The sequence below is a fragment of the Otolemur garnettii genome, unplaced genomic scaffold (genome assembly GCF_000181295.1).
Source record: "Otolemur garnettii isolate 467f Iridium unplaced genomic scaffold, OtoGar3 scaffold00015, whole genome shotgun sequence".
NCBI lineage: Eukaryota > Metazoa > Chordata > Mammalia > Primates > Galagidae > Otolemur > Otolemur garnettii.
Window position 1 is genome coordinate 8,117,448 of NW_003852410.1, and position 10,342 is coordinate 8,127,789.

Genomic DNA, 10,342 nt, shown 5'->3' on the forward strand with positions numbered 1-10,342 from the left:
TCTTTAATAAATAAGCTGTTCATAAGAGTGCTTTTTAATATCTAAATATTAATATTTGGGTGATTTTCAAAGTGGCTTAATGCTATTTGTTTCCTTAAAAATTATTTAAAAGTTTTTAAATTTTGTTTTACATACTTAATATAGTACATTTTAGACAATATTTCATATGTATTAGAGAAAATGTGTATTCTGCTTTTTGGATTAAAATGTTCTGTAAATTTGTTATGGGTCAATTATGTCACTTTGGTTGACAGTGTTTCTTAGTGTTTTATGTAATTTTTCATATATTTATTCCTTAAGTTATTAAGACGGCTGTTAAAGTATCCCCAAATGGTGATATTTTTGTTTTACCTTTTTTATATTTCAGATTAATATGAGGGTATAAATGATTAGGTTACAGTGTTTGCATTTGTTAGGTAAGGTCCCTGCTGTAGTTCTGTCCCATAGTCAGGAGGTGTGCCATATACCCTTACATTGTGCCCATTAGGTGCAAGCACACCAATCCTCCTCCGTCCTCTCTCTCTCCCCCACTTCCAACTTGAATAAATTGAGTTTTTCTCTTGTGTGGGTTTGAATTAGTTATTCTACTGGCTTCATATTAATATTGAGTACATTGAATACTTGCTTTTCCATTTTTGTGATACTTTACTGAAAAGAATGTTCTCCAGTTCTGTCCAGGTTAATACAAAAGATGTAAAGTCTTCATCTTTTTATGGCTGAATAGTATTCCATGGTGTACATATATCACAGTTTATTAATCCATTCATGGGTTGATGGACACTTGGGTTGATTCCACATCTTGGAAATTGTAAATTGAGCCGCAGTAAACAATCTAGTACAAATGTCCTCATGATAAAATGATTTTTTTTCTTCTGGGGAGATGCCTAGTAATGGGATTGTGGGATCAAATGGAAGATCTATTTTGAGTTTTTGGAGGATTCTCTATACTTCTTTCCAAAGAGGCTATATTAGTTTGTGATCCCACCAACAATACAAGAGTGTTCCTTTCTCTCCGTGTCAGTGTCTTCAGCTTTGAGACTTTGTGATGTGGGCTATTCTCAATGGGGTTAGCTGATAAGTCAGGGTGGTTTTGATTTGCATTTCTCTGATGATAAGGGATGATGAGCATTTTTTCATGTTTGATAGCCATTTGTCTGTCTTCCTTAGAGAAGGAAGACACACATGGAGAAGGAAAGACAGTTCTTTCCTTAGAGAAGGAAAGACAGTTCATGTCTCTTGCCCAGTGATAGATGGGGTTGTTTGCTCTTGTTCGTTGATTACTTTGAGTTCTTTGTTTATTCTAGTTATCAACCCTTTGTCAGATTTATGCAAATATCTTTTCCCATTCTGAAGGTTATCTGTGGGCTTTATTTGTTGTGTCCTTAGCTTTGCAGAAACTTTTTAGCGTAATTAAGTCACATTTATTTTTGTTGTTGCAATGGCCAGTAAAATCTTCTTTATAAAATCTTTCCCCAGGCTTATATCATCTAGACTTTTGCTCACACTTTCTTCTAGGATTATTATCACTTTAGGTCTTAGTAATTTAAAGATCACTTTAAATCTTTTTATGCATTTTGAGTCAATTTTTGTAAGTGGTGAAAGGTGCAGGTCCAGTTTCAGTCTTTTACATGTAGTAATCCAGTTTATTAAATAAGGATTCTTTTCCCCAGTGTAATATTTTTGTTTCATTTATTGAATATCAAATGGCAATATGAGGCTGGTTTAATCTCTAAGCTTTCTATTCTGTTTCATATGTCTATGTCTCTATTTTTGTGTCAATGGCATACTATTTTGATCACTGTGGACTTATAACCTGAGGTCTGGTAGAGTGATCCCTTTGCCTTTGTTTTTATTACTAAGAATTGGCTTGTGTATATGGACTTTTTTCGGGTTCCATACGAAAGAAAGAACTATTTTTTTTCCAGTTCTTCGAAGTATGATGTTGGTGTTTTAATGGGATTGCATTAAATCTGTAGTTTGTTTTGGGTATAATAGACATTTTAACAATGTTGATTCTTTCCAGCCAAGAGCATGGTATATATTCTTCCATATGTTAACATCTTCTGCTATTTCTTTTCTTAGAATTTTATAATTCTCTTTATAGAGATCCTTACCCCCTTTGTTAGATATATTCCCAGGTATTTTATTTTCTTTGAAGGTACTATGAAGGGAATTATATCCCTGATTTGCTCCTCAACTTGACTGTTACTGGGATATACAAAGGCTACTGATTTGTGGACACTGATTTTATACCCTGAGATGTTATTGTATTTCTTGGTCACTTATAGGAGTCTCTGAAGTTTTTTAAGTATAAGATTATATCATCAGCAAAGAGGGAGAGTTTGACCTCCTCTGCCCGTATTTGGATGCCCTTAATATCTTTCTCTTGCCTTATTGCATTGGCTAGAACTTCTAACACTATGTTAAATAGCAGTGATGATAGTGGACGTCCTTGTCTGGTTCTATAAGTGGAAAAGTTTTCAGTTTTACTCCATCCAGTATGATACTGGCTGTGGGTCTTTCATAGATAGCTTCAATCAGTTTAAGAAATGAGCCACCTTTGCCTATTTTCTTTAGCATTCTTATTAGAAAAGGATGCTGAATTTTGTTGAATGCTTTTTTCTGTATCTATTGAAAGAATCATATGGTCTTTGTTTTTTGCTTCTATTTATGTGGTGAATTTTGTTTCACATTTTTAAAAAAACTAGTAAGTTCTATTTTTTAGGGATGTTCTGAGATTGACAACATAATTGAATGGAAATCACAGAGAGTTCTCATATGCCCTCCATCACAACCCATTCACAAGCCCTCTCCCTTCGGCATAATACTGCAGAGTGGTGTATCCTGCCTCAGAGTGATACGCTTGTTACAATCCAAGAACCTATATTGATACATCATTATTACCAAAGGTCCATAGTTTACATTAGGGTTCACTCTTGCTCCTGTAGTTCTGTGGGTTTTGACATATGTATAATGATGTGTATCTGCTATTGCAATATTATATAGAATAGTTTCATTGTCCTAAAAATCCTCTGTGATCCACCTCTTTATTCCTGCCTCCCCTGTCCCCTAGAAGACTACTAGAGTTTTTTCATTTGTGAAATATAATAGGAATCACAAAGTCTGTAGCCTTTTCAGATTGGCTTCTTTCCCTTAGTAATATGCATTTAATGTTTCTCCCTGTCTTTTCATGGATTGATGGCTCCACTTCTTTTTAGCACTAAATAATATTCTATTACTTGTATGTTCCACAGTTTATTTATCCATACACTTACTGTTCAGCATCTTGGTTGCTTCCAAGTTTTGGCAATCAAGAATAAAGGCACTATAATATGAATAAAGCAGTTTTAAATATCAGAGTTTTTTTTTTAATTCATTTGGGTAAGTATCAGTGAGCACAATTGCTAAATTACATGTAGCAAAACTATGTTTAATGTTCTAAGAAACTGCCAAACTGTTTTCTAATATGGCTAATACCATTTTAATTCCCCACCAATAATAAATGGGAATCCTGTTGCTTTATATCTGCTCTGTCATTTGATGCTGTGTTTTGTGTTTTTGCATTCTAAGAAGTGTGTTGTGGTATTTCATTAACATTTTTTGTATGTTATTTTAATTTACAATTCTCTAGGGACATATTATGTTGAATATGTTTTCATATGCTTACTTGCCATGTGTATATCTTCTTTGATTGGGTGTCTAATCAAGTCCTTTGCCCATTTATTAATTACATTGTTCATTTTCATATTGTTGAGTTTTATGAGTTCTTATATATTTTGAATAATGAGATCTTATCAGATATATCTTTTGCAAATATTTTCTTCTGGTCTGTGGTTTGTCTTCATAGAAAAAGATTTTAATTTTAATGAAGTCTGTCTTACCCAGTTATGCCCAAGGTCATCTAGATTTTCTCCTATTTGATCTTATAGTTTTGGAATATTGCATTTTACATACATCTAGTTTTTGGTTTTGGGGGGTTTGTTTGTTTTGGTGAAAAGGGGTCTTGATGTATTGGCTGACCTCGAACTCCTGGGCTCAAGTGATCCTCCTGCCTCAGCCTTCTGACTAGTTGTACCACCATGCCCACATACATTTACTTCTGTTATCCACTGTGAGTTGCTGTTTGTGAGGGTTTAAGGTCTGTATCTAGATTCTTTTTTTTTTGGCCTGTGATATCCAATTCTTCAAGCACCATTGGTTGAAAAGATGATCTTTGCTCCATTGTATTGCCTTTGCTTCTTTGAGAAAGATCAATTGACTGTATTTATAAAGATCTATTTCTGGACTTAATGTTCTATTCTGTTCATCTATCTATTCTTTACCCAAACCATACTGTCTTGATTAATGTTTATTTACAATAATTAAAGTCAGATAGTCTCCATCCTCTGACTTTGTTCTGCTTCAACATTGATCTGACTATTATTTGTCTTTTGATCTCTTTATATACACTTTAGAATAAATTTGTTTATACTTGGGAAATAGCTTGCTGGGATTTTAAATGGGATATTGCACTGAATCTATAGATCGCATTGGAAATAACTAATACTGAAAATATTGCATCTTCCTATTCATGAAGATAGACTATCTCTTCATTTATTTCATTCTTTGATATCTTTGATCAAAGTTTTGTAGTTTTCCTCATATAATTTATATATATACTTTGTTAGACTCATAACCATTTTATTTTAGGGAGTGCTACTACAAATATTAATATGTTTTTGTTATTGTTGCTGTTGTTTGTTTGTTTTGAGACACTTTGTCTCACATTGTCGCTCACAGTAGAGTGCTGTGGCATCACAGCTTATAGCAACCTCCAAACTCTTGGGCCTAAGCAATTCTCCGACCTCCACCTCCCAAGTAGCTGGGACTACAGGCACTCATTACAATGCCCAGTTATTTTTTTTGTTGCAGTTGTCATTGTTGTTTAGCTGGCCCAGGCCAGGCTCAAACCTACCAGCCTCTGTGTATGTGGCCAGCGCCCTATGCACTGTGCTATGGGCACTGCCCTGTTAATATGTTTTAAATGTCAAGTTATACTTGTTCATTCCTAGTAAGTAGGAAAGCAATTGACAGTTTTTATATGTGTATTATTAGTTAGGATTTTTGTTGTTGTTGATTCTTTCAGATTTTCTACATGAGACAATCATGTCATCTATGAATAAAGACTCTTTTTTCATCATTCCCAAATATGTGTACCTTTAAGTTCCTTTTCTTGTCTTATGGATTGTCTAGGACTTCCAGTGTGATGTTGAAAAGAAGTGGTTATTCTTTCCATAACCATAATCTTGTAGAAAATATTCTAATTTCTCACCATTAATTACAATGCTAACTATAGGATTTTTGTAGATGTTGTTTATCTAGTTAATGCTAGTCTGTATTACTAGTTTACTGAGAATGTTTATCATGAATGGGTATTTTGTCAAATGCTTTTTCTTCATTGATCTATATGATCATGTGATTTTGTTCTTTAGCCTATTGATGTGTTTGATTACATAGCCTTGCCTGTCTAGGATAAACCTTACTGGGTCATGGTGTATCATTCTTTTTATACATCATTCAATCTCATTTGCTAATATTTTGTTGAGTATTTTTGCTTCTGCCTTCATGAAAAATATTCGTCTTTCATTGTTTTGTAATGTCTTTGTCATTGGAAGTATTCTTTTTGCTTCTATCTTCTAAAAGAGATTTTGACAATTAGTACAAATTTTTCTTTTAAAACGTGACAATTCACCAATAACCCTGTCTTGGCCAGGTGCTTTCTATTTAGGTAGGTAATTCAATTTCTTTTTAATTATCAATTTAATTTTTTTAATGGATAAAAGCTTACTGAGATTGTTTTTCTTATGTGAGTTTTGGTATAAAAAGTGTCTTTAGGAATCAGTGCCTTTCATTTAGGTTATCAAATTTGTGATGATAGACTGGTTAATAATATTTCTTTATTATCCTTTTAATAGACTGTGTTTTAACTTTATTCAGTTCAAAATACTTCTAAATTTATCTTAATATTTTTTATTTTTAATTAACACATAATAATGTTAGATATTTATAGGGTATAATGTGATATTTGTGATGTTTCAATACATGTAAACATTGTGTAGTAATAAAATATGGGTGTTTAGTATGTCCATTACATATATACTTATTTCCTTGTGGTGATAGCATTCAAAATCCTATCTTCAAGTTTTCTGAAATATCCAGTACATTATTGTTAACTATAGCCAATAACAATACCAGAATTTATTCCTCTTGTCTAACTATAACTTGATTGACCAATCTCTCCCTTCTACCTTCCCTCCCTATTAATACATTTATATGTGTATTAATTAGTTGCAGGGTTTTTGTTATTGTTGATTCTCCAAGCCTTCTAGGTTGTAGTAACCACTATTTTACTCTCTCCTATGGAAATGTATTTTTTTTTTTGAGATTTCTTCTTTGACCTATGTGTTATTTAGCATTGTATGGTTTAATCTCCATTTATTTTGTCATTTTTCCAGCTATCTCTCTAGTATAATTCCATTAACTGAGAGCAGATACTATATGATTTCTATTCTTTAAATTTCTTAGGATGTGGTGAATGGCCCAGAATGTGATCTGTGTTGATAAATGTTCCATGTTAACTTGAAAAGAGTGTGTAGATGCTGTTGTTGGATGTAATAGTCTACAGCTGTGGTACTATTGAGTTCAGTTATATCCTTACTAATTTTCTGCCTGCTAGATCTGTACATTTCTAATGGAATGGTATTGAAATCTCCAACTATAATGCTGTATTCATTTATCTTTCCTTGCAGCTCTATCAGTGTATGCCTCACGTATTTTGATGCTCCATTGTTGGGTGCACACACAACAAGGATTATTCTTTTTTCTCGGACTACAGACCCTATGGTCAGTATGTACAACTCCTCTTTGTCCCTTATGACAACACTGGAGAGGAACCGGAAAATCATTATGTCAGACCGACATGGCCAACACAGGGTAAAAAAAGGGAGGCCACTAGGAAAGATCTGAGAAGAAGCAAAAACTGCTTAGGTCTTTGCCTACATGGAAGGAGGACGAGTGACAACTAGTGTTTATGGAGAAAATATTCCTTACCATGCATTGTTGTGTCTGAATGGCACAACCGGGGCTCCCAGGAGAATGGGCGGTCTGAGCAGGTTCTGGAGAGGATGGTGCCCCTCTTACAGCTGTTCAGCTCACACTCTATTTGCAGACCAGACAGTCACCACTCAGGGGCAAGTGGAACCATCTTTATTTAGGTGTCCTTGGGAACATCTGAGGAGCTAAGAGGAAATTTGCAGTCACACTGGAGGTCTGATGCCTCTGACAGACTTGCTGAAGCCAACATTCCATAATCTCTTCCTTTTGACATCCATCCTTGGAACTTACTCAGGTGGTGACCCTTCAAGTGTCTCCACAAATTGCCTCAGAATGGGAATTTATGTAGGGACTCTGCATTCATAAATTCCAGGAATCCAAGTTACTTAATAAATTAACAAAGCTAATTGCAACCTTTTACTCTCCATGAACTTGAACTTGGACTAATGAGGGACATAAAAGGCAGCCACTGGTGCAGCCAGCCCAGGCCTGAAGCACCAGCAGAGAGAATGTCCAGTAATTGGAGCTGAGATGAGGGATGGGTAAGTGTGTAGACCTGGAGCAAAATGTACCTGATGGGGGGTTGTCCCAGCAATGATGGGGCCCATCTAACTCCCAGTCTTATTGCCACCTATGCCCTGGGTATCCTTGTCATCTAGGCTTCCTTCTTCCTGGAATGCCTCCTGGACATCTTTTGTGGTCACACTCAAGCAGAGTAGCCGCCAGACCCACCTCCTTCAGAAGCTTCCCTGATCCCTCAGCAGCAGGTGGGCGTGGGCCACATGTCTGTCTTTTGTACCTGTGAACAGGTAGCTGTGCTGTAGCTAGTTAGGTCTCTGTCTCATCTTTGCAGCTGGGCAGCAAGGTCTTCACAGTGTGGACATCTGTGTCTGATCCATCTCTCGGAGCCCAGCAGGCCTCGGCCAGGTAGTTGGCATGTGGGCTGCCCAGAGAGGAAATCACAGGTGCAGAGGCAGGTGTGATGGCATCTGTGGCAAACTGGACGATTCGGTGTGTATAGTGGGAAGGGTAGGCTGGGGAGGGTGAAAAGTAAGCAGAAGGATGTGACACACAGGGACCAGAAAGCTGAGTGAGAAACTGGGACTTGTCCTTTAGGGGTGAGAGCCGGGGTGGATTTAAGGATGGCAACACTGACTGACCACTAATTGGGCTATGAGGCACAAAGAAATTCCACTCCAGGGGACAAGGGGGACCCACAAGATTCCCACCCTGTCCCCACCCCTTTCTTGCTTCCCCTGGTCCTGCACTCTTGGGGTACAGGAGAGTCATCTCCCTCACTATTATAGTGGTTAGGGCCACTACATGTTAAAGAATGCACACCATGTAGCCTGTCGATGCACAGGGCCGGGGCCTCCTGGACATTCCTTAGGTTTCTTAGGACTCCATGTGGCAGCTCCTTCATGGGTATCTGAAACCACAGATCCATGCCTACCATGGAAATACCAGGGCCCTGGGAAGCTGAAAGCTGCCCTTCCCATCACCCTCCATTCCTCTGGGCTATGGCCTCTCAGGATCCATCCTCCCTCTGACCCCCAGGACATCTGGCTGGCCCAGAAGCACCCCTTCATCTCCTACTGGCTGAAGACCCACACTTTGTTCAGGGCTCTTAAAGGGGCACTTTTGGGCCAATGTCATAAAAAGGAGAAAAGATCACAGAGGGAAAGTTCAAGTGCTGCACTATTCAGTCAGAGAACACAGCAGGACAAGGGGCCCCTAAGGCACTTTGGGGACCACAGTCAACTCACTCTCTGACTCGCAACACAGTCTGATTTACAGGACTTTGTTATCCTATTTGGGATAGTCAACACAGGCCAGCAGGACCTAAAGTCCCTATTGGTCTTTCTGAAGATGTTAACCAGGTAATGTCAGTGTGGTGAGGCCATGGCCTGGTGTTTGCATCTCTGCCCTGTACACAGCCCAGAGCCTCCTGTGCTGTTATTGGGGTGACCTTGGTAGTTCCATGAAAGCTCCTTTCCACTGAGTGTTTCTGATTAACTCCAAGTACTAAGCTGCTCCTGCCACCTAAACCAGGGTGTGCAGAGAGGATGCAAAACAGCAAAATATCTAGAATCCAGCTTTGTGGAGTGGGGTGTTTCTTTGGTGGAGGTCTCCTCCCCTGCCTGCCCAGCCAGGAGGGAGTGGAATTTTCTGGGTCTTCCTTGAGCTCCAGTGTCTCCTCCTGGGCCTCCCCTAAGGTTCCTGGAGCTGGGGGAGGAGGAGGACACGGGGCCAGGCTGGGGGGCACAACTGGGACTGGGAATTTCTGGTGTGGTGTCGGTCTTCTCCGGCGTGTGTGACCTCATGCTGTCTTGCCCAGACTTCATCCACGGGTCTTCCATTATCTGGGAGAGAGTGAGCCTCTCCCTGGGGTCAGGAGTCAGGATCTTTTTGATAAACGTTTTCAGTTTTTTGGAACAGAAAAGTGGTGCTGCATAGGTGGCATTTATGACCTTGCTTTGTAGTTGGTTCAAGATCTGTCTATGAAATGGTACAGTCCCAGCCATCATTGTATGTAGGATAACCCCAAGGCTCCAGATGTCTGCCTCAGGTCCTGAGTATTCTTGGTGTTAGGAAGATTTCTGGAGCCAAGTAATAGAGGATCCCACAAAATGTATTTAACCTCTTACCTTCAGTGAAGGTTGTGGCAAGTCTAAAGTTGGCTAGTTTCACATTATTCTGTGCATCAAGTAAAATGTTGTGGGGCTTCAGATCCCAGTGAACTATGCCCTCTTTATGAAGGTACTGGACAGCTTTTAATATCTGGAGGAATATGGCTTGGGCCTCCCTCTCCTCCATCTGGCCAAGTCTCAGTATTCTCTGAGCAAGGTCTCTGCCACCTGCATACTCTATGATTAGGTATACATTGTCCTCACCCTCGATAACATCCAACAGCTTGATGATGTTGGGATGGTCCAGGTTCTTCACGATCTCAGTGTCTGAAGAGACAGACATGAGGCCAGAAGCACTGTGTTTGGATAGGATCTTGACTTCTACCTTAGTCCCTGTTCGAAGGTGCTGAGCCAGCATCACCCTGGTGAAGCTGCCCTGGCCAATGGTCTCTAACAGTTAGTAGTCTTGGAAGACCTCCTTGCCAATAGACATGGAGGCCACAACAGGCATCATGGGGAGTCTAACTGCTCTACCTAACTGCTCTACATCTACTAGGCAAAGTACACTAAATAGCTAATCAACAATAACTATACTCACTACACTAAGAACACTAACAAAG